Genomic DNA, 24343 nt, shown 5'->3' with positions numbered 1-24343 from the left:
GGGTCCACGCAGACTGCTGGGCTAGGCCACACTGCTCCTTCTGCTCCCCGGCCTGCTCCGATGGTGCTCGCACCATCATATAATCATACAAATCATATAATGGTTATAATGGTCCCGTCGAGCCTGTGCCGGCTCTCTGCACAAGCACGTTAGCTGGTCCCACTCCTCTGCCCTTTCCCTGTAGCCCTGAAAATATTTTTCTTTCAGGTAATTATCCAACTCCCTTTTGAAAGCAATGAATTCCAGATCCTAACCACTTGCTGCATAAAAACATTTTTCCTCATGTCGCCTTTGGTTCTTCAGACAATCATCTTAAATCTGTGTCCTCTGGTTCTTGACCCTTCCACCAATGGGAACAGTTTCTCTCTGTCTACTCTGTCCAGACCCCTCATGATTTTGAACACCTCTCTCAAATCTGCTCTCAGGAGAACAACCCCAGCTTATCCAGTCTATCCACATAACTGAACTCCCTTATCCCTGGAATCATTCTGGTAAATCTTTTCTGCATCTTCTCTAAGGCCTTCACATCCTTCCTAAAATGCGGTGCCCAGAATTAGACACAAACCTCCAGTTGAGGTTGAACCAGTGTTTTATAATTGTTCATCATAACTTCCCTGCTTCTGTTCTGTATGCCTCTATTTATGAAGCCCAGGATCCCGTGTGCTTTTTAACCATTTTCTCAACCTGTCCTGCCACCTTCAACGATTTGTGCGCATATACCCCCAGGTCTCTGTTACTGCACCTCCTTTATTTTTAGAATTGTACCCGTTAGTTTATATTGCCTCTCCTTGTTCTTCCTACCATAATGTATCACCTTGCACTTTTCTGCGTTAAATTTCATCTACCATATGTTTGCCAATTCCACCAACTTGTCTGTGTCTTCTTGAAGTCTATCACTACCCTCCTCACTGTTCACTATACTCCCAAGTTTTTTTTATCTGAAAATTTTGAAATTGTGCCCTGTACACCCAAGTCTAAATCATTACTATATATCAACAACAACAACTTTTATTTATATTGCGCCTTTAATGTAGTAAAATGGCACAAGGTGCTTCACAGCAATGATACAAGACAAAGAAAATTAATTTGACACTGAGGCACAGAAGAAGAAATTACAGCAGATGACCCGAAGCTTGGTTAAAGAGGTAGGTTTTAAGGAGCGTCTTAAAGGAGGAAAGAGAGGCGGAGAGATTTGGGAGGGAGTTCCAGAGCTTGGGGTCCAAGCAGCTGAAGGCCCAGCGACTGAAGGTTGAGCAGTTATAATTGGGGATATTTAAGAAAAACATGGTCCTGGTATTGACCCCTTGGGAACATCATACCTTCTTCCAGTTCGAAAACAACTGTTCACCACTACTCTCAGTTTCCGATCACTCTCTTTTATTCTATGGGCTTCAACTTTGCTGGTAAGCCTATTTTGGGGCACTGTATCAAACGCCTTTTGGAAGTCCATGTACACCACATCAACTGCATTGCCCTCATCAACCCTCTCTGTTACCTCATCAAAAATCTCAATCAAGATGGTTAAACAAGGTTTGCCTTCAATAAATCCGTGCTGGCGTTCCTTAATTAATCCAAATTTGCCCACGTGACTCTTAATTTTGTCCTGGATTAACGTTTCTAAAAGCTTCCCCACAACCGAGGTTATTGACTGGCTTGTAGTTGCTGGGTTTATCCTTGCACCTTTTTTGAACAAAGGTGTAGCATTTGCAATTCTCCAATCCTCTGACACCAGCCCTGTATCCAAGGAGGATTTGAAGATTATGGCCAGTACCTCCGCAATTTCCATCTTTTCCTTCCCTCAGCATCCTAGGACACCAGGGGACACAGTCTAAGGATAAGGGGTAAGCCATTTAGGACTGAGATGAGGAGAAACTTCTTCACTCAGAGTTGTTAACCTGTGGAATTCATTACTGCAGAGAGTTGTTGATGCCAGTTCGTTGGATGTATTCAAGAGGGAGTTAGATGTGGTCCTTATGGCTAAATGGATCAAGGGGTATGGAGAGAAAGCAGGAAAGGGGTACTGAGGTGAATGATCAGCCATGATCTTATTGAATGGTGGTGCAGGCTCGAAGGGCCGAATGGCCTACTCCTGCACCTATTTTCTATGTTTCTCTGTTTCTATGCATCCCATCCGGTCCTGGTGATGTATCTAAGTACAGCCATCCTTTCTAGTACCACCTCCTTACCAATTTTTATCCCATCTAGTATCTCAACTACCTCCACCTTCGCTATGTCTTTGGCAGCATCTTCTTCCTTTGTAAAGAGAGATGCAAAGTACTTTTTTGGTACCTCTGCCTCCATGCATAGGTCTCCATTTCGGTCTCTTATCGGCCCCACCCCGCCGTTTACTATCTGTTTACTATTTACATGCCTATAGAAGGCTTTTGGATTCCCTTTTATGTTAGCTGCCAATCTATTCTCAATCTCTTTGCACCTCTTATTCCCTTTTTCACTTCCGCCTCTGAGCTTTCAATATTCAGCCTGGTTCTCACTTGTATTCTCAACCTTTTTCTGCTTCATCTTACTCTCTATCTCTTTCGTCATCCAGGGAGCTCTGACTTTAGTTGCCCCACCTTTCCCCCTCGGAATATACCTCAACTGTACCCAAACCATATCTTCTTTAAAGTTTATTTACAGTTTTGCCTGCCAATTAAGTATTTTTTACTCTAGATTGCTCCCTATCCTTTTCCATAGCTAGTCTAAACCTTATGATATTGTGACCACTGTTCCCGAAATGTTCCCCCACTGACACTTACTCTATTTGACCCACCTCATTCCATAGAATTAGATCCAGCAATGCCTCCTTCCTTGTTGGGCCGGAAACGTACTGAACAAGAAAGTTCTCCTGAACACACTTCAGAAATTCTTCCCCCTCGCTGTCCTTTATAGTATTACTATCCCAGTCTATATTAGAATAGTTGAAGTCTCCTATTATCACTACTCTATAGTTCTTGCACCTCTCTGTAATTTCCCTGCAAATTTATTCTTCTATATTCTTGTAATGGCACCTCCATCGTTTCTCAATTCTAACCAAATAGATTCTGTCCTTGACCCCTCCAGGACATCCTCTCTCTCCAGCACTGTAATACTCGCCTTGATCAATACTGCCACTCCACCTCCTTTCTTTCCTTCCCTATCCTTCCTGACACCTTATATCCAGGAATATTTAGTCCCCAATCCTGCCCTTTTTTGAGCCAGGTCTCCGTTATCGCCATTGTCTTTGTCATCAGATTCAAATTTGTGTCATTGGCTTTCTGTTGATGTTGTGTGGTCATTTCACCATAGAAACATAGAAAATAGGTGCAGGAGTAGGCCATTCGCCCTTCGAGCCTGCACCACCATTCAATATGTTCATTCCCTCAGTACCCCTTTCCTGCTTTCTCTCCATACCCCTTGATCCCTTTAGCCATAAGGGCCACATCTAACTCCCTTGTGAATATATCTAACGAACTGGCCTCAACAACTTTCTGTGGTAGAGAATTCCACATGCTCACAATTCTGAGCGAAGAAGTTTCTCCTCATCTCAGTCCTAAATGGCTTACCCCTTATCCTTAGACTGTGACCCCTGGTTCTGGACTTCCCCAACATCGGGAACATTCTTCCTGCATTTAACCTGTCCAATCCCATCAGAATGTTATATGTTTCTATGAGATCCATTCTTCTAAATTCCATTGAATATAAGCCTAGTCTATCCAGTGTTTCTTCATATGTCAGTCCTGTCATCTTGGGAATCAGTCTGGTGAACCTTCGCTGCACTCCCTCAATAGCAAGAATGTCCTTCCTCAGATTAGGAGACCAAAACTGTATACAATATTCAAGGTGTGGCCTCACCAACGCCCTGTACAACTGTAGCAAGACCTCCCTGCTTCTGTACTCAAATCCTCTCGCTATGAAGGCCAGCCTGTTGTGCCTGTCACGGTCGTTTGTTTAATATAATGATACACCGCTGCAGTACAGCAGGACCTGGGGGTACTTGTGCATGAAACACAAAACATTAGCATGCAGGTACAGCAAGTGATCAGGAAGGCCAATGGAATCTTGGTCTTTATTGCAAAGGGGATGGAGTATAAAAGCAGGGAAGTCTTGCTACAGTTGTACAGGTATTGGTGAGGCCACATCTGGAATACTGTGTACAGTTTTGGTTTCCATATTTACGAAACGATATACTTGCTTTGGAGGCAGTTCAGAGAAGGCTCACTAGGTTGATTTTGGAGTTGAGTGGATTGCAGACCAAGCGCTGTGGGCATTCTGTGTCTCAGACATCAAGGCACGCCAGGTTAGCTGTGAGGTACTGACTGTCATGTATCCTACATGGCTACTGTTGGTACTGTCACAAGGTGTGTCACCAGATGGCACAGCAATGGGAGACTTGTAGGTTACCTGTACAGGTGTGCCTGACCTAGTATAAAAGGCAGGCCACCAGGTGTGATCCTCACTCTGGAGTTAACAAATAAAGGACTAAGGCCACTACAGTTCAAGTACAACACACTGCATCTAAGAACACAACAACTGGCAATGAGATTACGAACCTTCACGCGAAAATGGCTACCCTTGGCACGTTGCAGCAGTTCGCCGATGGTGATGATTGGGACGAGGTGGAGAGGCTCGACCATTTCTTCACAGCAAACGACCTGGCAGGAGACGACCCGGCCACACTGGCTGATAAGCGCAGAGCTATCTTGCTAACCGTAGAAACATAGAAAATAGGTGCAGGAGTAGGCCATTCGGCCCTTCGAGCCTGCACCACCATTCAATAAGATCATGGCTGATCATTCCCTCAGTACCCCTTTCCTGCTTTCTCTCCATACCCCTTGATCCCTTTAGCCACAAGGGCCATTTGCAACGGCTAACTCCCTCGTGAATATATCCAATGAACTAGCATCAACAACTCTCTGCAGTAGGGAATTCCACAAGTTAACAACTCTCTGAGTGAAGAACTTTCTCCTCATCTCAGTCATAAATGGCCTACCCCTTATCCTAAGACTGAGTCCCCTGGTTCTGGACTTCCCCACCATCGGAAACATTCTTCCCGCATCAAACCTGTCCAGTCCCGTCAGAATCTTTTATGTTTCTGAGATCCCCCCTCATCCTTCTTAACTCCAGTGTATAAAAGCCCAGTTGATCCAGTCTCTCCTCAAATGTCAGTCCTGCCATTCTGGGAATCAGTCTGATGAACCTTCGCTGCACTCCCTCAATAGCAAGAACGTCCTTCCTCAGATTAGGAGACCAAAATTGAGCACACTATTGCAGGTGAGGCCTCACCAAGGCCCGACACAACTGCAGTAAGACCTCCCTGCTCCTATACTCAAATCCCCTAGCTATGAAGGCCAACATACCATTTGCTGCCTTCACCGCCTGCTGTACCTGCATGTCAACTTTCAATGACTGATGAACCATGACACCCAGGTCTCATTGCACCTCCCCCTTTCCTAATCTGCCGCCATTCAGATAATCTGCCTTTGTGTTTTTGCCCTCAAAGTGGATAACCTCACATTTATCCGCATTATACTGCATCTGCCATGAATTTGCCCACTCACCTAACCTGTCCAAGTCATCCTGCAGCCTCCTAGTGTTGTCCTCACAGCTCCCACTGCCACCCAGCTTAGTGTCGTCTGCAAACTTGGAGATATTGCGCTCAATTCCTTCGTCTAAATCATTAATGTATATTGTAAAGAGCTGGGGTCCCAGCACTGAGCCCTGCCGTACTCCACTAGTCACTGCCTGCCATTCTGAAAAGGATCCGTTTATCCCGACTTCCTGTCTGCCAACCAGTTCTCTATCCACGTCAGTATATTACCCCAATACCATGTGCTTTGATTTTGCACACCAATCTCTCGTGTAGGACCTTGTCAAAAGCTTTTTGAAAGTCCAAATACACCACATCCACTGGTTCTCCCTTGTCCACTCGATTGGTTACATCCTCCAAAAATTCCAGAAGATTTGTCAAGCCTGATTTCCCTTTCATAAATCCATGCTGACTTGGACCGATCGTGTCACTGCTTTTCAAATGCGCTGTTATTTCATCTTTAATAATTGATCCCAACATTTTCCCCACTATTGATGTCCGGCTAACCAGTCTATAATTACCCATTTTCTCTCCCTCTTTTTTTAAACAGTGGTGTTACATTAGCTACCCTCCAGTCGATAGGAACTGATCCACAGTCGACAGACTGTTGGAAAATGATCACCAATGCATCCACTATTTGTATGGCCACTTCCTTAAGTACTCTGGGATGCAGAATATCATGCCCCGGGGATTTATCGGCCTTCAATCCTATCAATTTCCCTAACACAATTTCCCGCCTAATAAGGATATCCTTCAGTTCCTCCTTCTCACTAGACCCTCGGTCCCCTAGTATTTCTGGAAGGTTATTTGTGTCTTCCTTCGTGAAAACAGAACCAAAGTATTTGTTTAACTGGTCTGCCATTTCTTTGTTCCCCATTATAAATTCACCTGAATCTGACTGCAAGGGACCTACGTTTGTTTTCACTAATCTTTTTCTCTTCACATATCTATAGAAGCTTTTGCAGTCAGTTTTTATGTTTCCAACAAGCTTCCTCTCATACTCTATTTTCCCCCTCCTAATTAAACCCTTTGTCCTCCTCTGCCGTATTACAAAATTCTCCCAGTCCACCGGTTTGCTGCTTTTTCTGGCCAATTTATATGCCTCTTCCTTGGATTTAACACAATCCTTAATTTCCCTTGGTAGCCACGGTTGAGCCACCTTCCCAGTTTTATTTTTACTCCAGACAGGGATGTACAATTGTTGAAATTCATCCGTGTGATCTTTAAATGTTTGCCATTGCCTTTCCACCGTCAACCCTTTAAGTATCACTCGCCAGTCTATTCTAGCCAAGTTACATCTCATACCGTCGAAGTTACCTTTCCTGAAGTTCAGTACTCTAGTCTCTGAATTAACTGTGTCACTCTCCATCTTAATAAATAATTCTACCATATTATGGTCACTCTTCCCCAAGGGGCCTCGCACAACAAGATTGTTAATTAGTCCTTTCTCATTACACATCATCCAGTCTAGGATGGCCAGCACTGTAGTTGGTTCCTCGACATATTGGTCTAGAAAACCATCCCTGATACACTCCAGGAAATCTTCCTACATCGCATTGCTACCAGTTTGGTTAGCCCAGTCAATATGTAGATTAAAGTTGCCCATGATAACTGCTGTACCTTTTATTGCACACATCCCTAATTTCTTGTTTGAAGCTGTCCCCATCCTCATTACTACTGTTTGGTGGTCTGTACACAACTCCCACTAGCATTTTCTGCCCTTTGGTACACCATAGGTCCACATCATCCAAGCTTAATGTTCTTCGTTACTATTGCATTAATTTCCTCTTTAACCAGCAACGCCACCCCACCTCCTTTTCCTTTCTGTCTATCATTCCTAAATGTTGAATACCGCTGGATGTTGAGTTCCCAACCTTGGTCACCCTGGAGCCATGTCTCCGTGATGCCAATTACATCATATCCGTTAACTGCTATCTGCGCAGTTAATTCGTCCACCTTATTCCGAATACTCCTCGCATTGAGGCACAGAGCCTTCAGGCTTGTCTTTTTAACACCCTTTGTCCCTTTAGGATTTTGCTGTAATATAGCCCTTTTTGCTTTATGCCTTGGGTTTCTCTGCCCTCCACTTTTACTTTTCTTCTTTCTGTCTTTTGCTTGTGCCCCCATTCTACTTCCCTCTGTCTCTCTGCATAGGTTCCCATCCCCCTGCCATATTAGTTTAAACCCTCCCCAACAGCACTAGCAAACACTCCCCCTAGGACATTGGTTCCAGTCCTGCCCAGGTGCAGACCGTCTGGTTTGTACTGGTCCCACCTCCCCCAGAACCGGTTCCAATGCCCCAGGAATTTGAATCCTTCCCTTCTGCACCACTCCTCAAGCCACGTATTCATCTGAACTATCCTGCGATTCCTACTCTGACTAGCAGGTGGCACTGGTAGCAATCCTGAGTTACTACTTTTGAGGTCCTACTTTTTAATTTCGCTCCTAGCTCCCTAAATTCGTCTTGTTGGACCTCATCCCGATTTTTACCTATATCTTTGGTACCTCTATGTACCACGCCAACTGGCTGTTTACCCTCCCCCTTCAAAATGTCCTGCACCCGCTCCGAGACATCCTTGACCCTTGCACCAGGGAGGCAACATACCATCCTGGAGTCTTGGTTGCAGCCACAGAAAGGTCGTATCTCTTCCCCTTACAATCAAATCCCCTATCACTATAGCTCTCCCAATCTTTTTCCTGCCCTCCTGTGCAGCAGAGCCACCCACGATGCCATGGACTTGGCTGCTGCTGCCCTCCCCTGATGAGTGATCCCCCTCAACAGTACCCAAAGCGGTGTATCTGTTTTGCAGGGGGATGAGCGCAGGGCACCCCTGCACTACCTTCCTTGCACTACTCTTCCTGTTGGTCATCCAGCCCCTATCTGGCTGTGTACCCTTTACCTGCGGTACGACCAACTCACTAAACGTGTTATTCACGTCATTCTCAGCATCGTGGATGCTCCAGAGTGAATCCACCCGTAGCTCCAGTGCCGCCATGCGGTCTGCCAGGAGCTGCAGCCGGATACACTTCCCGCAAATGTAGTCATCAAGGACACTGGAAGTGTCCCTGACCTCCCACATAGTACAGGAGGAGCATAACACGTGTCTGAGTTCTCCTGCCATGACTTAAACCTTAGATTAACTTAATTTGGCAGCAATAATGCTAAAGGTTACTTACTGATAAAGAAAAGAAAAAGAAAAAAACTACTCGCCAATCACTTAACCCCTTGGCTGTGATGTCACTTTTCGATTTCTTTCTCCTTTTTTTGCCTTCTCTCCCTGCTGCAGCTGCACCAGCTGACCTTTATAGACCGCTCCAATGTCCCCGAACCTCTTACTGTGATGTCACACTTAGTTTTCTTTTCCTCCCAGGTTGGGGAGTCAGCACTGGTGGGGAAAACAAGACAAAGCAACACCTCCTGCTCCCATGTGCCCGAACTCTCCCACTTACCAAACTCTTACCTTTGTACTCTGACCTGCCGCTGCACTCCGAGCAAGACTGCACCAAGCCCCCTCTTATTATACTGTTCCTGGCTGACTCACTGGCCTATTTAGGGAACCAGTTTTTACTAGTTGCCCAATTAACTAAGCTAGCTTGCTTGTTTGTCTCTGCTTAAACCTACAAGAATCCTATCTGTTTAATATTGCAGTTTTACTTAAACTTGTAATCTTATTTTACCTGTTGTGAGCCCACAATCTATGGCCTCATCAGGGACTTGCTGGCACCAGCGAAGACAATGACCAAGATGTACGAGGAGCTCGTAACCCTGATCCACGAGCAATTCAAGCCCAAAGGGAGCATCCTCACAGCCAGACACCAGTTCTACACCCACCGAAGGCCAGGAAATCGCGAAATACGCCGCAGACCTCAGGAGGCTGGCGGCACAGAGTTCGTCAACCACCTCACCGAAGCGCTGCGGGACATTTTTGTCATTGGCATTGGCCATGAGGGCCTTCTTCACAAGCTACTGTCCATGGATACCACAGTCACACTGCAGAAGGCCATCTCCGTGAGTCAGGCATTCATAACCTCGACCTGCGGATCGAGGCAGATGTCTCACCCTCAGGACTCAAACCCGGCAGGTACTGTGCACTGAGTGGTGTCTTTTAGAGGCTGGACTGTAGAACGCGAACCCTCTCGGGAGAGAGAACAGGCCTCCAAGTCCCTTAACTCCGAGTCTGCCGAGGGAGTAATCGAGTAGCTCCATGCTGGCGTTGTGGAGGGATTCACAGGGCTCACCAGTGCCACTTTAAAGACTATGTGTGTAAGGGCTGCAGCACAAAGGGCCACCTCCAGCGAATATGTAAGAGAAATATAACTCTCTGTGTCGATGAAGAATCTGCAGATGGCCATGAATCCAGCGCGGATTATGAAACGTTAGGCAGAGAGGCAGCTCAGCCATTCGATGAGGTGTATAGCATGTTTACCTGCACCACCGAGTTTTCCCCGTTGAGGATGGAAGTTGAGATAAATGGCGTTCCGGTCTTCATGGAAGTGGACACGGGGGCGAGCCAGTCAGTAATGAATCATAACATAAGAATTAGGAACAGGAGTAGGCCATCTAGCCCCTCGAGCCTGCTCCGCCACTCAACAAGATCATGGCTGATCTGGCCGTGGACTCAGCTCCACTTACCCGCCCGCTCCCCATAACCCTTAATTCCCTTATTGGTTAAAAACCTATCTATCTGTGATTTAAATACATTCAATGAGCTAGCCTCAACTGCTTCCCTGGGCAAAGAATTCTACAGATTCACAACCCTCTAGTAGAAGAAATTCCTTCTCAACTCGGTTTTAAATTGGCTCCCCCGTATTTTGAGGCTGTGCCCCCTAGTTCTAGTCTCCCCGACCAGTGGAAACAACCTCTCTGCCTCTATCTTGTCTATCCCTTTCATTATTTTAAATGTTTCTATAAGATCACCCCTCATCCTTCTGAACTCCAACGAGTAAAGACCCAGTCTACTCAATCTATCATCATAAGGTAACCCCCTCATCTCCAGAATCAGCCTAGTGAATCGTCTCTGTACCCCCTCCAAAGCTAGTATATCCTTCCTTAAGTAAGGTGACCAAAACTGCACGCAGTACTCCAGGTGCGGCCTCACCAATACCCTATACAGTTGCAGCAGGCCCTCCCTGCTTTTGTACTCCATCCCTCTCGCAATGAAGGCCAACATTCCATTCGCCTTCCTGATTACCTGCTGCACCTGCAAACTAACTTTTTGGGATTCATGCACAAGGACCCCCAGGTCCCTCTGCACCGCAGCATGTTGTAATTTCTCCCCATTCAAATAATATTCCCTTTTACTGTTTTTTTTTCCCCAAGGTGGATGACCTCACATTTTCCGACATTGTATTCCATCTGCCAAACCTTAGCCCATTCGCTTAACCTATCTAAATCTCTTTGCAGCCTCTCTGTGTCCTCTACACAACCCGCTTTCCCACTAAACTTTATGTCATCTGCAAATTTTGTTACACTACTCTCTGTCCCCTCTTCCAGGTCATCTATGTATATTGTAAACAGTTGTGGTCCCAGCACCGATCCCTGTGGCACACCACTAACCACCGATTTCCAACCCGAAAAGGACCCATTTATCCCGACTCTCTGCTTTCTGTTAGTCAGCCAATTCTCTATCCATGCTAATATATTTCCTCTGACTCTGCGTACCTTTATCTTCTGCAGTAACCTTTTATCTGGCACCTTATCGAATGTCTTTTGGAAATCTAAATACACCACATCCATCGGTACACCTCTATCCACAATGCTCGTTATATCCTCAAAGAATTCCAGTAAATTAGTTAAACATGATTTCCCCTTCATGAATCCATGTTGCGTCTGCTTGATTGCACTATTCCTATCTCGATGTCCCGGTATTTCTTCCTTAATGATAGCTTCAAGCATTTTCCCCACTACAGATGTTAAACTAACCGGCCTATAGTTACCTGCCTTTTGTCTGCCCCCCTTTTTAAACAGAGGCGTTACATTAGCTGCTTTCCAATCAAGAAGCCTTTGAGAGGCTATGGGACAATCAAGCTGAACGACCCAAGTTGGTCCAGATAAACTTATTCCAGTCATTGGTAGTGCGCGAATGTAAAGGTACTCCATGATGGCATGATGCACAAGTTACCTCTGGATTGTTGGAGATGCTGCTCGGCAGAAAGTGGATGGAGAGTGGGAAAACTTCAACCCTCCAGCGATCGTACGTCCTCCGCGTTCGGAGGCACAGCAAGCCCTCACTTGAGGGTGGACCCGGAACCAGGGAGCAGACCAGCACAGCACCCAAGGCACAGATCGCTCAGCACGACTTCGTGGAGATGATCCAGCTGAGACGACACGAACATACCTTCCAGGCTCCAGTGGCAGGACTCCGGAGGAAGAAAATCGGATCCAAAGGCGACTTCCCAGCTTCAGTGGCAGAACCCGGGGAGAAGAAGATCACTGCAGTCGACATCGTGGATGGAGGAAAGATGGCAGCCAGACCACGAGGTGCAGCGCTGATGGAGCAACACGTGGCATCAAACAGAGAAGAGGATTGGGGTAAAGAAAGCAAGGCTCTCTTAAAGGAGGCCTGCAACCCACTACAATTAAAGGGACAGTTCCACACACTCAAGCAACGTAATAGTAACTAAGTTAGAGACAAAATGTGTAACTGAGTTGTATACATGCAACAAGCAAGGAAAAGTCACGCGATCATGTAAAATGTGTAATTGATCAGAATTGTGTACATGCAACCAGCGAGGAAAAGTCATGTGATCGCGATCGGAGCTACAGAGTATCCACAATAAGTGCTGAAAAGTTGTGCAATGTAGGATTTCAACTGCATGCAGCCAATGCAGCGGGCAAACACTCATCGGGAGCACACAGGTCCAGCGAGCTACCTAATGCTGCAGCCTGTGTCCTGGAGACCAGAGTTATGCACCATGGAGTGTGGCCAAAAGCAGACAACACACACGAGCTGCAGAGCAAGCGATCTCAGCAGGGCAACTGCATCGGTATCGATACCCTGCCCCGGATCGGCTCCATCTCTCAGGCACCCAATGGCACCTACCGCAAAGAGCCTGAAAGCACAAACTGAAGAAGGCGCAGCCCTCAGAACCCATCGGCACCAAGGCCATACCTGGAAACGAAGGGTCACCTGCTACAGTCCCCCCCCAAAGGGGACTGGGACCAGCCAGGATCCCAAACCAAACAACGCCCAGGCAAGCGACTCAGCAGTTCCCTGTGCACTGCTAGACGACTGCTCCTCAGGGAGCAGCAGCGACCCAGGGCGCAAAGAAAGGACAGGGAGGTCACAGGCATCTGCAAACTGGCCCGACACTAGGAACCACGGCAACAGCCCCAAGAGCAGGCAACTTGAGCCAACCGGGTTCCCACTGCCAGCACTGGGCACCGCGCCGCCACCAGACTGCAGGGACACCATCCAGCAGTTCTGGAACTAGTTTGTCCTTATACACTGGTCACCGCATCGATAATGTATCTCACCAGTCTAATGTACTTGTCTCACCACGGAACCACAAATGTAATGCAAACTTGTTTTTCTGAACTTGAATGTACATGAATGCAATGAGCCGCCGCCATAATCTATATGTGTGGGGGGGGGGGGGGGGGCGGGAGAATGGAGTGGTCAGGGACACACACAAACAGCAACCACCAGTACTCTACTGCACCATCCACTCACGCAAGATTGAAATGATCTGCTAAGGGTCAACCAGATAGAGCCCAGAGAGAGCTAAGCCCAGAGCACAGTCAATGCAGAGGCGATTTGCACTAAAGGCTCAGGGGGAGAGTGATGTCATGTATCCTACATGGCTACTGTTGGTACTATCACAAGGTGTGCCACCAGACCAGTACAGCAGTGGGAGACTTGTAGGTTACCTGTACAGGTGTGCCTGGCCCAGTATAAAAGGCAGGCCACCAGTTGTGATCCTCACTCTGGAGTTAACGAATAAAGAACTAAGGTCACTACAGTTCTAGCACAACACACTGCCTCGTGGAGTCATTATTAGAGCATCCAAGGACACAACACTGACTGTATAGGGCTCTCTTAGTTGGGTCTTTAAATGCCCTGGCATTGATTTTTTTGAGGCACTGCTTCTGCTGCCCCCTCCACTTTGGGGCTATATTGACGTCAGTGATGGATCGGATTAGACGGTGGTCTGTCCAGCAGTTGTCAGCTCCTATATAGTGCCTTTCACAACCTCCCCAAAGCACTTTACAGCTAAAGGAGCACTTTTTGAAGTTAGTCACTGTTGTAATGAAGGAAATACAGCAGCCAATTTGTGTGTAGCAAGATCCCACAAACAGCAATGTGGTAATTACCAGGTCATCTGTTTTAATGATGGTGGTTGAGGGTAAATATTTTCAAAGACACTGGGGCGAACTACCATGCTCTTGTTCAAAATAGAGATACGGGATCTTTTACAGCCACGTGAGAGGGTGTTAGCGTCTCCGTCGAAAGATTTGAAATAACCACTCTGAAACCAGGTGGTCAGGAGCAGGAGTAGCTGGGGATAACATTCCTCTTCAGTATGCTGCATTCTTCCCTTGCATGCCTTTCTTTGGAGATATGTTAACCTCTGATGTCTTCAGTCATCGATGTGGCCCTTACGGCTAAAGGGATCAAGGGGTATGGAGAGAAAGCAGGAAAGGGGTACTGAGGTGAATGATCAGCCATGATTTTATTGAATGGTGATGCAGGCTCGAAGGGCCTAATGGCCTACTGCTGCACCTATTTTCTATGTTTCTATGATCCGAGTCAGGAGATCAGGTGAGTGACCTGTATTTCGGGCTTTATCCAAGTGAAAGCTACAATGCTGTGTTATGCCATTCTGTGATGCCTTGCATCATACCAGGAATCAAGTATTTGCTCCTTTTATTTAAAAAAAAATCCAGCTTAACTCTGCTTTTTGTGATGTTCTTAATATTGAACATAATTTCTCAAGTAGCTGGTGGACAAATAAGATGCTCTTGTGCCTCTGCATGTGTTGCTCCTGCAATGGCTTCCAGGAGGGGAGTGAGGGTAATATGGGATCATTCTTTATGGGGAAAGTGCTTGGTCTTCACTGAATGTGGTGGAGACATGAAATTTGCTGAGCTAAGTGATTCGACAGTGCAAACGTACAACTTGCCATGAGGAGAGATAATGGTTTCTATAGAAGTAGTACAGGTTAGTCAGGTTTTGCTTTTTTTATATAGCCGTGACTGTGACGAACTGTGCCAGATATTAAAATGATATGTGTGGGAACATTCGAGGCCGAGCTCTTCAAGAGGCTTTAAGGACAAATGAAGACCAGTGACACTCAAAGTAATGACCGCATACCAAGTGTACAGTTACAGTAAGTAAAACGGTGTAGACCGCCTGTCGTTATATACCTGTACTTTACATCATGCAAAAAAACTAAAACTCAAATGAGGCATTACAAATATAAAAAATAGGATTTTTAAACTTGACTGGACAAGTGACTGGAAGTGAACAGCTGAACTGGATTGTCCTTGTACCATCAGGAGCGGTTCTGTTATAACAACAATTTGTATTTATATAGCGCCTATAACATAGTGAAACATCCCAAGGTGTTTGACAGGAGTATTGAGAGATAACAAAGTCGCATAAGGAGGAATTAGGGCAGGTGACCAAAAGCTTGGTCAAAGAGGTAGATTTTAAGGAGCATCTTGAAGGAGGACAGCGAGGCGGAGATTTAGGCAGGGAGTTCCAGAGCCAATGGTTGAGTGATTTATAATCGGGGATGTTCAAAAGGGCAGAATTAGAGGAGCTGGGGGTGCGGGGAGGGGAGCGATTGTGGGGTTGGAGGAGGTTCACCAGACTGATTCCCGGGATGGCGGGACTGACCTATCAAGAAAGACTGGATCAACTGGGCTTGTATTCACTGGAGTTCAGAAGAATGAGAGGGGACCTCATAGAAACGTTTAAAATTCTGACGGGGTTAGACAGGTTAGATGCAGGAAGAATGTTTCCAATGTTGGGGAAGTCCAGAACCAGGGGTCACAGTCTAAGGATAAGGGGTAAGCCATTTAGGATTGAGATGAGGAGAAACTTCTTCACCCAGAGAGTGGTGAACCTGTGGAATTCTCTACCACAGAAAGTTGTTGAGGCCAATTCACTAAATATATTCAAAAAGGAGTTAGATGTAGTCCTTACTACTAGGGGGATCAAGGGGTATGGTGAGAAAGCAGGAATGGGGCACTGAAGTTGCATGTTCAGCCATGAACTCATTGAATGGTGGTGCAGGCTGGAAGGGCCGAATGGCCTACTCCTGCACCTATTTTCCATGTTTCTATGTTTCTCTACAGAGATAGGGAGGGGCGAGGCCATGGAGAGATTTGAAAATAAGGATAAGAATCGAGGTGTTGCTTAACCGGGAGCCAATGTCGGTCAGCAACTACAGGGGTGATGGGTGAGCGGGACTTGGTGCGAGTCAGGACGCGGGCAACCGAGTTTTGGATCACCTCTAGTTTACATCGGGTAGAATGTGGGGGGGGGGTGCCAGCCAGGAGTACGTTGCAACAGTGACCATAGTCTTGTGATGAGAGAGCAGCAGTGATGAATATATCAAGAAATCTGGGTAGACTGCAAACTGAAAATTTGCTGGAGTGTGAGCATCAGGTGAGCTTGAGATTGGGTTGGGCTTGATGCACTCCATGCTGGGGAGCTCCTGCCAGCATGGGGTGGGGGGGGGGGGGGAGCGGGAGGGAAATCCTTCCGACATTGGAAGGGGCGCGAGGGAAGTCCTGCTGACATGGTGGTGGAATGGGGTGGGGGGGGGAGCAATTGAGAATTGATATATTATATGTATATATTCAGAAACATAATGCATGTTCCGAGGGAACTAACTTAAACATTGTGTATGGCCTGACTGTATCTGCTCACCTTCAACTCCAAGTGGTTAATGAAAGGCTTTTCCTACTTAATGATGTTGAAGCCTTTACCCTTCAAGCCACGTTCCAGCTACATCTGAATGACACCACCTCGTGCTGACTAATGAAACTCTTCCTAGCTGTGGAGGTCAATTGGATCGAAGTCACGTGGCCACTCTGAACGCTAGAAACGTTCTTTCACAACAATAGCTGCTTTTATACGGGGTTTAGTGACTAGTGCCTTGGCTCCTTGGATCTTCAGTGGGTCTTCTCTGTGGCTGGCCTTCGTGACTCCAGTAAGTTTACCCTGCACAGAGGATGTGCCCATCGGGAGTCGGCAGCACCTGCGGCCCCGTATAAAGCAGGTGAAGTCACGGTGAAACTAACTTCCAGAGTGTATCTTTATTTCCATGGTCCTAGAAATTCAAATCTTTTATATTTATTCATTCCTGGGATGTGGGCATCGCGGGCAAGGCCGGTATTTATTGATCATCCCTTATGACAACTGACTGGCTTGCTAGACCACTTCAGCAAGCCCATGTTAGTGTGGGACTGGAGTTATAAAGAACAACTTGCATTTATATAGTGTAAATAAAACATCCTAAGGGGCTTCACAGGGGTGTTACTGAACAAAATTTCAGACCGAGCCACGAGAGGTGAACCAAAAGCTTGGTCAAAGAAAGGCCAGCCCAGGTAAGGACAGCTGGTTTCTTGCCCCAAAGGACATTCGTGAACCAGGTTTTACAGCAATCAAACAGCTTCATGGTCACTTCACTAAATTTTAATTTCTAGGTATTTAAAAAACTGAATTCAATTTCTCAAACTTCCAATGGAAGGATTCTCGTGTTCTCTGCATTACTAGTCCAGTAACATAACCATTACGCTACTGTGCATATTATGCAACAAGAATAGCTGTGAATAGATACCTAACGAAACCCGCCTCATCCGTGATTTTAATTTTATTTGTGAAACAGTAGGCAGTCTCAACCTGTAATACAATTAAAAGTTAACATTAAAGCTCAAGGCACCTCATACCTCTATCCGCACAGACAGGTGGTATCTCGGAGTCACAGCAGTCTGTTTGAGACGGTGGGGAGGGCACATTGTTGCACATTTTCTGGACCTGCCCAAATACACAGCCCTGCTCGTGGAAGATGTTACGTGACCCCTCATTAAGCCAGGTTTTCTGCACTCTCTTCTGGGGCACGGTAGCTGGGTGTCTGTGCAGTTGTACATTTTGATAGCCAGATATGATCCCTCCTGTGGCAACAGTGAAGATGATGCATTTGGCCTCAGCATCCTGTGGCTGGGGAGGAGAAGCATTGGCCATGGTTCCTGTTCCTGTTTACTGTCTGATACCTCCAGATTGGGTATGTGTACTGAGCTGCTGGGTGAGGGCAGAATTGAGCTTGGCTGCGATAACTCTCATGGTTGACTAGCTCACTGATTTCTACCCAGGCTCACACTTGCAGAATGTCCAGTTGTGCAGAATTGCTGGTTCCTATGTTGCTGATTCCCATCTTGAGTCTTTATCTTTAAGACTGTGAATGTCGTTTTGTATTATTTTCATTTAAAAGCCACTGTTCTGGAATCGGAATCTAAGGGTCATGGTATATTGCTATAAAATATACTGCATTACAGAGAGATGGCAGATAGGTTTGTGCTGTCAAATGTTCATGTGTTGAGTTCATCTCAGTTGTGCCAGTTGTGACTGTGGCCAGCTCAAATAGAATTGGAAACAACCCTGTGAGCAGATAGTCTGATGTCTTGGGAGCTGTGGGAAATAAAGAATGTAGGAGAAAGGAAAGGAACTGTAAATAATAAATTCTAGCCAACTGTATCACAATTGTGTTACTGACGCAAAGAACATATGTGAACTGTGTCAAATGCTAGTGTCTTTCAAAAGGGACAGTGCAATCTGTTTCTGTTTCGATTTAATTTCAAACTGGCTCTTGCATTGGAGATGCGTGGGAGTGTGTACGTATGTATGTACGTACGTACATGTTACTACAGTACAGTATTTTACTGAACCACATGGACATGGGTCTGGTCGTGCAGTGGTTATGATACTCTATTAATAATCTAGAGAACCTGAGTTCAAATCCCACCAATGCAGTTTGAGAATTTGAATTCAGTTTAAAAGTGTCATGAAGCTGTCGCGTTGTTGTAAAAAAAAACCCCAATTAGTTCAGTAACGTCCTTTAGGGAAGGAAACCTGCTCCATTGTATCCAAACTGCTGCTAACAGTTGAAGAAGATGGTCACCACCACAAGGCAGCTCAGGACGGACAATAAATGCTGGCCTTGTCAGCAACGCCAGAGAAACTTGTGTGGTAGCGAAGCCTGAGATTAAACAAATCTCTGCAGCTGTTGGCTGAACACGACCGTGTCTGGTGCCTGTTCTGAACACATGCTACATAATCCTCATTTCATTCTTCCATTTCCCCATTTTGACAGCAGTGACTGATTGTCAGTGTATTCAAAATTGACTGAATAATATGTGAAAGAATTTAGCACAAGGGCAAATGAAGATCTCAAAGGGAACCTCTTCAATTAGCGGGACACGTACATCTTAATCTTTCCCAGCAAATTGTAACCTCGGTGCATTCACTGGGAACTAAGTGGTTCCACTTGGAGAGAAAAGAATAATCTCTATTGCCCCAAACTCTAGACCATGAGCAACATTTAATGTTTTAATTATACAAATAGTGAGCATTCTGCGGATACGGTAAGACTATAGTTTGATAAACAGACCGAGTCGCGCTCAAATTAAAACCTGTGTCTTTATTTGCTGCCGGTATCAGCTGGTGTACTCCAGCTTTCACAGTGAACCCCATATTGTGATGTATCACTAACTGGAGAATATGTTGAACTCTCGCTGCGCTTTCCTGTCGCCTCAGAAGGTATGAAAACAGCACGTCACTGGGCCATAGACAACTTGCCAATCTTTCGTATATAAATCTGGACAAGATACTAACTACAGTAATCAACCTGACACTAATACAAATTGAATTGACCCTGCAAACTTCTTGTAGCTATTCTCATATTTTCAGAAATCCAATCTCTGGTGGTGGATACACAATGCTTTATTTCTTGTGGCACTGCGATTACCTTCCCTTGTACAGAGGTGAACAGAAGACTGAACACCTGTGGAGAGTCCCCAGGTTCGCTTCCTTTGATGTGAATCAGTCCCTTTTGAAAAAATATCCTCAACAAACGGTTTCTGAGAAATAATGCATTACAGTAAGCAATGAGGTAACAGTCCAGGAATCGTGCCTTTTGGTGATGTTCATATCTGTGACACTCGATGATAGAAGAAATTACCTTTTGTGATAGCTATTGCCAAGAGAAATTCACAAAGTATCAATGTATACAGAGAATGGGTTATGTTTTAGTTGGTCAGACAGAGATTGAAACAACACTGAAATCTCATTTAAGTCTGATGTCCCATTCAATACAATGACTGTGTCTGATAGCATGCAGCCAATTACCTATATACGTTACCTACAGAACAAAGAGATTTTTCACACGTACGTCTCCAGAGGCACAGCTGGCCGAGGCTGTTTATATGTTGGGATTTACCCGATCTAAAATCCCATAAAGTAAAGACAGCAGTTCCTCCAGTCGCTTTGCAAAGCAGCGTGTCAGTCGCACTCTTAGAAATGTGTTCTAATAACTGGATGTTCCTTGTTCAGCCCTTCCGATGAAGCACGCCTCAATTCTTCTGGAGACACGGGAGTCCTTTTTTTTATATCTTGATGCCAGTCAGTACAAATTCCAACAGGAAAGCAGACACACATTTAACTATAAACAGTCAAGGTGCAAACATTCTCTGAAAATTCTTCAGAGGAATATCATAGTGATTCACATATTGGTTAGTTGGTCATTTTCTTCAGATGGCTGTTAAACAATGGTATATCGATGGCAGGGCAGTTGTCTTGTAAGCTTATGGGTTTAGGCAGCCATGGCGGGTGGGGTACTCAGTCACATACACAGGGGGTAGCTACCTGTTCTTGGGGCATGGCAATGTTGTCAGTATTTGTGAATGTTTGGTAAGGGATGATGCTCTTCCATTTTCTGGCCGTCCGTGTGAGGAGATGTGTTGTGTTGTGTTTGTGAGGGGAGCGGGTGTAGGCTTCCAGGAAGAAAGTTCAGGCTGCTTGACACTTTCCCAAGCCTGAGGATTTTTGAATTCAGCAAAGGATGACTAAGAAATTGATGGAGAAAAAATAGAATGAGAGTAAACTAGCATAAAACAAATACAAAAACATTTGTAAAAGCTTCTATAGGTAAGAGAATACCGAAAGAGACGGGAGAAATTATAATGGGGAATAAGGAAATGGCAGTGACATTAAACAAATACTTTGTATCTGTCTTCACAGCAGAAGACATAACCAACATTCTGGAAATAGCGAGGAACCAAGGGTTTAGTGAGAATGGGGAACTTAAAAAAAAAAATTAGTATTAGTAAAAAAGAGTACTGGAGAAATGAATGGGACTCGATGCTGACAAATCCCCTGGACCTGACGGCCTACATCCTATCGTTTTAAAAAGAGGTGGCTTCAGAGATAGTGGATGTATTGGGTTTTGATCTTCTTCTAGAAGTCCTTAGATTTTAGAACGGTTCCTGCAGATTGGAAGGTCGCAAATATAACCCCGCTGTTCAAGAAAGGAGGAAGAGTGAAAACGGGGAACTATAGGCCAGTTAGCCTGACATCTCTAGTAGGGAAAATACTAGAGACGTGATAACAGGGCAATTAGACAATTATAATATGATTAGGCAGAGACAACATGATTTTATGAAAGAGAAATTGTGTTTGTCAAATCTGTTAGTTTTTTTGAGGTTGTACCTGGCAGAGAAGATGAGGTAGAACCAATGAATGTGGTGTATTTGGATTTTCAAAAAGCATTCGATAATGTGCCACACAAGAGGTTATTACATAAAATTAGGGCTCATGGGATCGGAGGGGTAATATATTAGCATGGATTGAGGATTGGTTAACTGACAGAAAACAGTAGGAATAAACAGGTCATTTTCAGGTTGGCAGGTTGTAACTAGTGGGGTGCTGCAAGGATCGGTGCTTGGCCCTCAGCTATTACAAAGGGTGAGTTCAAATGAGTGGGCAAGAATGTGGCAGATGGAATATAATGTGGAGAAATGTGAAGTTATCCTTTTTGGTAGGAAAAATAGAAAAGCAGATTTTTTTTTTTTAAAAAGGTGAGCGAGTGGGAAAAGTTAACATGCAGGTACAGAAAGCAATTAGGGAAACAAAATAGTATGTTAGCCTTTATTGCAAAGGGATTGGAGTATAAAAGTAAAGAAGCCTTATAGGGCCCTGGTGAGACCGCACTCGGAGCACTATGTAGAATTTTGGTCTCCTTATCTAGGGAAGGATATACTTGCCTTGGAGGGAGTGCAACAAAGGTTCACTAGACTCATAGAAACATAGAAACATAGAAAATAGGTGCAGGAGTAGGCCATTCGGCCCTTCTAGCCTGCACCGCCATTCAATGAGTTCATGGCTGAACATTCAACTTCAGTACCCCATTCCTGCTTTCTCGCCATACCCCTTGATCCCCTGGGCTGAGGAGATTGTCCTATGAAGAGAGATTGTGTAGACTTGGCCTATATTCCATAGAGTTTAAAAGAATGAAAGGTGATCTAAATGAAACACGTAAAATTATCAAGAGGCTTGACAGGGTAGATGCAGGGAGGATGTTTCCTCTGGTTGGGGAGTCTAGAACCAGGGGTCACAGTCAGAATAAGGGGTCGGCCATTTAGAACAGATGAGGAGAAATTTCTTCACTCAGAGAGTGGTGAATCTTTGGAATTCTCTACCCCAGAGAGCTGTGGAGGCTCAGTCGTTGAGTATATTCAAGACAGAGATCGCTAGATTTCTCGATACTAAGAGAATCGAGGGATATGGGGACAGGGTGGGAAAGTGGAGTTGAGGTAAAAGATTAGCCATGATCTTATTGAATGGCAGAGCGGGCTCAAAGGGTTGAATGGCCAACTCCTGCTCCTATTTCTTGTGTTATGTTCCCAGTTCTAAATCGAGACTGCACATCATGTGCTGTGACTGGCACATATATCCATCCCACTCTTGTTTAATGCACACGGTGTGGTGGGGGCAGTGTGACTTCACCGCAGGAGGGGAGGCTCATCTTCTCACTGCTGGCAGCGAGAGTCCTTCCTTTAAAATGGTTTTTTATTTGCTAATTTTCTCCCCTCAGGGCTTCTTCAGAGGGCATCGACTTCTGCTGGGGTCCGATTATACAGTTACCTGCCGCCCTCTGGAACCTCGCTTAAGGTACCTCAGCGTTCTTCCTGTGTGAACATAGTGAGTGTTGGCGGGCCATTCCACCAAAGCGGGCATCACTGCCATGCCTGATCTTTCTCTCACCCGATGCCCATGTGTTCTTCTCAGCCAGGTGGGGGCGGGTCGCTGAACAGCAATCCGGCGTGCGAACTGGAAGGCTCTCGATCACCTCCTCCCAATGCAGGGCCACTGAGGACATTTGCAGTGCCTCCATAGTCACCTTGGTTGAGATCAGCGAATTCGGCACAGACGGAGAACCTTTCTAATCTGTATGGCCCAGCAACTCTCCGTTTCCTTGCTAGCTCAGCAGGTTTTATCCAAACGTTTCTGGAATGAATGTCTTTTTACCCCCTCCCCCCACCCCCCCCCCCCCCCCCAGCCTCACTTCAATGGTGTTGTGACACGTGTGGTCAGCCTTTGCTAGCATTTGTCGTCCAAGTGCATGTTGACATTGTGTCCTGGTTCAGGAGATAACAAAGCTCTTTCAAATTTCCCAACATCCTGCACTTGTGTGCACTGTGACTTGTTGCCACAGATGTGAAATGTGTGCACTTTACTGCACTTCATATCATTCCTGATGGCCATTCTCCTTGAACCAGGTTCTCACTGCATTATCTACCCTGTCCAATCCTGAATTTTTCAAAAGGGTAGCCATCCTAATCTGACAGATTTTGATCATCCGTCACAATATTACCCAACAGTAGAGGTTTTTCAGTGGGAAATGTTGGGTAACAGAAGATTGTTCAAGTCCCACTCCAGAGACTTGAACTAAAAATTCAGGCTAACAATCCAGTGCAGTACTTAGGGAGCGCTGCACTGTCGTCTTTCAGATTGGAAGTAAAAGTGAGGCCCCGCTTGCCCCCCTCAGGTGGACGTAAAAGATCCCATGGCACTATTTCGTAGTGTCCTGTCTACTGTTTATCCCTCAACCAATGCCTAAAAACAGATTATCGGCCCATCAATCTCATTGCTGTTTGTGGGATCTTGCTGTGCTCAAATTGGCTGCTGCGTGACAACAGTCACTAAACCTCACCAGTACTTCATTGGCTGTAAAACGCTTTGGGATGTCCTGAGATCATGAAAGGCGCTATATAAATGCAATTCTTTCTTTCTTTTGCAGGCTGTCCCTTGGCCTCGGGGTTCAGGTGACCAATAAGCTTTCTGCTCTTTAATGTTGTTTTAACTTCTCCACTAGATTATTGCCTTGTAATCCACTCTTGTCTGCTACATCCTACGTTTAGTCTTCGTGTATTGAGGTGGTGCTTTCAGGAGTTTACCAGTGCTGTTTGATTCTCTCTCTCCCTCTCCCTCTCCCTCTCCCTCTCTCCCTCCCTCTCTCTCTCTCTCTCTCTCTCTCACACATGCTGTGTAGAAGCACCACCTTATCTCCTTCTCGAAGCCACCACTGAGGTTCAGGAGTTCCAGTTCTGATGAATCAAGACCAAATATTTGTATCTTACTGCATCCACCTCCTGATACTGATGGGAACATTTAGCCCTTGAGCCTGTTCCACCATTCGATGAGATCATGGCTGATCTTTGGCCTTTGGCCCATATCCCTTAATACCTTTGGTTAAGAAAAATCTATTCAT

At 45.6% G+C, this 24343-nt stretch overlaps 1 protein-coding gene across 5 annotated transcripts in view; it reads left to right on the top strand.

Annotated features, from left to right (window-relative positions):
- The window catches only part of arhgap39 (Rho GTPase activating protein 39), a 618982-nt gene that overhangs the window by 199000 nt on the left and 395639 nt on the right, over nt 1-24343 (top strand). For 3 of the 5 annotated variants that reach the window (XM_070881793.1, XM_070881797.1, XM_070881792.1), the window contains one exon: nt 22667-22743. The exons of 1 other annotated variant lie outside the window; for it this stretch is intronic. The gene's annotated coding sequence lies outside the window, so the exon portion shown is untranslated. Of the gene's footprint in view, nt 1-22666; nt 22744-23872; nt 23898-24343 lie in introns of all 5 variants that reach the window. One more of the 5 variants, XM_070881794.1, reaches the window with a different exon arrangement.

Source organism: Pristiophorus japonicus, chromosome 5, assembly GCF_044704955.1.
Source record: "Pristiophorus japonicus isolate sPriJap1 chromosome 5, sPriJap1.hap1, whole genome shotgun sequence".
NCBI lineage: Eukaryota > Metazoa > Chordata > Chondrichthyes > Pristiophoridae > Pristiophorus > Pristiophorus japonicus.
This window is presented reverse-complemented; position numbering and strand designations above follow the sequence as displayed.